Source organism: Phragmites australis, chromosome 12 (assembly GCF_958298935.1).
Source record: "Phragmites australis chromosome 12, lpPhrAust1.1, whole genome shotgun sequence".
Taxonomy (NCBI): domain Eukaryota; kingdom Viridiplantae; phylum Streptophyta; class Magnoliopsida; order Poales; family Poaceae; genus Phragmites; species Phragmites australis.
This window is the reverse complement of record NC_084932.1, coordinates 26,178,233-26,181,344: the sequence shown is the minus strand read 5'-3', so window position 1 is coordinate 26,181,344 and position 3,112 is coordinate 26,178,233. Positions and strand designations below refer to the sequence as shown.

Below are 3,112 nucleotides of genomic sequence, written 5' to 3'. Positions count from 1 at the left end.
TTGGATTTTTTTTAACTCGAATCAAAATGTTGCAACTCGGTTTGGGAAACTTACAACTATACTCTTCCTGATTGTTGGCACCCTGCTTCCACGTATTTTGCCCCTAGCCTCCCACTAACCACTGACACCGAACGCCACAGCTTACCATGACAGACATAGGTCAGTGACAACTACCCGCGCGCATACCGATCGGGATTCTTTTATCAACGAGGAAAATGAGAGAGCATGTTTTTCTCACACAGTCGAGCATCTCACCAGACAGGTTAAACATATGGATTCCAAAAAAATAAAATTTGAAATAAGACCTGGAAAATAAAAATTTATATATTGATAATTTTATACAAAACTGGATGACTTAACCGGTTAGTGGTAGCCCCAGGCCAACTTGGGCGGGGGTGGAGCTTGGTTGGCCGGAGCACATACAGGTCACCTACGGATAGAACTTGCGTAAATGCTTGATGTTCCACGCATTGGGGAGCGGCTGCCCGTCCTCTGCAGCCAGCCGAAAAAGAGCCTTCTCGCGGGACTCCGATCACGGTAAAGGGGTCTTTCCACATAGGGGATAGTTTATTCCTTCCTTCGCGCGATTGGACGCGTCGGAGAACTAGATCCCCCACATCGAGAGACCGAGCTCAGATGTGGCGCTGATGATAGCGCCACAGGCTTTGCTGGTAGCGGGCTGCTCGGACGGCGGCACGCCACCGACGCTCTTCTAAGTAGCTGACGTCGTCGTGCATTCGCTGTTCTTGTTCGCCTTCGGAGTAGACATGCACCCGAAGGGAATCAAGAGTGAGCTCGGAGGGGAGGACCGCCTCAGCGCCGTACATCAGGAAGAAAGGAGTCTCCCCGGTCGTTGTGAGACCTTCAAATAAATCTAGTGACAACCATGGTGTCTCTAGGTCGACGATTCATACGCAAGAGGCATTCGTATGATCACATATCATTCCAGTGACCAGGACCGGATTAGAACTTGTCATATACTCATATCACATGAAGAAGCCATTAATCATCAGCGTTTCCCTTAAAAAAAACACATAATCCATCAGCATGCTTAAAAAAAACACATAATCCATCAGCATGCGTGATCAGACACGTTGCAAGCACAGTTCAGATGAACATATTAAGTTGCTTAAAGCTTTATACAGTGCAGTTTTAGGTTTTTTGTCTCATCCATGTTTTCAATGTGGTTTTAGTATTGAACGAGCCAGCAGGAACGAACGATCGACTAGGTAAAACAAAAACGAATTCTGAGGGCCCAAATGAACCCATCCGACGGCTACTGCTTCCTTTCCTTTATATGGACCAAAATTTAATTTACAAGATTTGGCAGGGGCCGCGCGAACGCGTACCCCCTCTAACACAAATTACGACGTCCACTCTCCCGCTTGGGGAGATGGTAGACCAACGCGCTCACCAAGTGCAATGTGAGCCATTGATCTAGGCCACGGCCCTTCATGATCGGCCGTCGACCCCGTCCAGGTAAGTATGTTGCAACGAGGTCCCAACCTCTTATCATATAGCCAGCTCTCCCACGCGATACTTCTTCCTAGGCGAGGTGGTACTAAACGAGAGCGTCATGCGGCAGCCGTGGGGCGACATATTATGGATGGGCCGAATTCGAACAGACTTCCAATTCATAATGGGCCGTGCATGTTGGGCCCAGAGAGCCATGCGGTAACACTTCTCTTAAGCTTTTCTCTCTAAAAAAAGAAAACTTCTCTTAAGCTTTCGTGAAGAGCAGCAGGGGAAAAACAAGAAGTAAACTGGAACTTGGAACTGTGCAGATACTAATACTTCCTACCCTGGATCTGAAAATTTACGACAGAATTGACCAAGAAAAGAACTGGTGAGGCAATAAATTTACGACAAGGGGATTGTTCTCCACAAGTAAAAAACAGTTTAACAGGAGCTGGCACATGATAATTGGATCAAAGACCTTCAAGGGTAGAATATCGAATGCAGGGGTGGACCCATCTTATAATCTTATAGGTGGAGGGTGTACAGAATATTTTTAGGTAAAAGATATGCAGGACATTATATTTTTTGTATTCATCATACGTACCATATTCATACGATACTTCTAGCTTAACAAGTGAGTCACCATATCTCTAGTCTAACAAATGATATACCTGGTTATTTTTATTCTAGATCCGCCACCGCTCAAATGCCATCCAACTCGAAAATTTAGCGCCCCTTTGTGTCTACCTACAAAATGTTGTGCTCTGGTCCATGAAATACTACAGACGCTATCAGTTGTGGTGGACAATAGAGTAGTTTACACGGATAACTCATCATACTCTCTCTGGTCATATATACATGTCATTCTGATTATGATTCGATCAACCTTAAAAACTTTAACTATAAATAGCTTTCAAAATATTTAGTTTAGAAATATAAAAAATACACGTAGATTTATCTTGAAAAATACTTTCATAATATTATATTTTTATTAGATATTACAACTATATTTTAATAAAAAGTAATAATCAAATTTATACATCGAAGAGCGTAAAAAATAATTATTTATGATGAGAAGGAGTATCTTTCTAGCTTTCCCCGCCACACCGCAAGAGTGGTGTCCAAAGTGAAATCCGGCGTGTAGACCTACGTCCTTCGCGGCTTCTGTAGCTGCCGCTTGTGGATTGAGGATCCCATGCCTGATTTGTTAGGGCATGCTTCTACGGGCCATATTAGGCTATGGGTTATGGGCTTGGCCCAGCTGCAAGCAAAGAAGGCAACACTTCCCCTGCTTTGTTGGCACCTCCCCTGCTAGTATAGAGATGGGGTGGGGGCATTGATGAATTGAACCGCCATGGCTCCTCTTTCCCATGCTTCTTCTTCCCCTCTACTGTTCTTCTGTATCCAGATTCCCTTCTGTCTCCTCCCCTGACGTATCTCTAATTCCCCTGCTTTGTGGCCTATCCTTAATTCCACCTCTCTCCATTTGTACCGAATCTCTCTCAGTGATTGGTTGTGCTTGTTAATGGATGTTGTGTGATTAGGTTGCTAACATGATTTATTAGAAATGTTGAAATCTAAGTGAATTATTTTTTTTATTAGTTTAGGTTTTTTTGAGTGAATTAGCTAGTTCATGCAGCTCAATATAGTATCA

The 3,112-nt window shown here is 43.8% G+C and overlaps 1 non-coding gene across 1 annotated transcript; it reads right to left on the bottom strand.

Moving 5' to 3' along the window:
- Nucleotides 1-1,327: 1,327 nt before the first annotated feature.
- On the bottom strand, nt 1,328-1,487 carry LOC133887578 (U1 spliceosomal RNA). Its single transcript, XR_009903614.1, has one exon. It is a non-coding gene; the product is annotated as a U1 spliceosomal RNA (small nuclear RNA).
- Nucleotides 1,488-3,112: the final 1,625 nt, after the last annotated feature.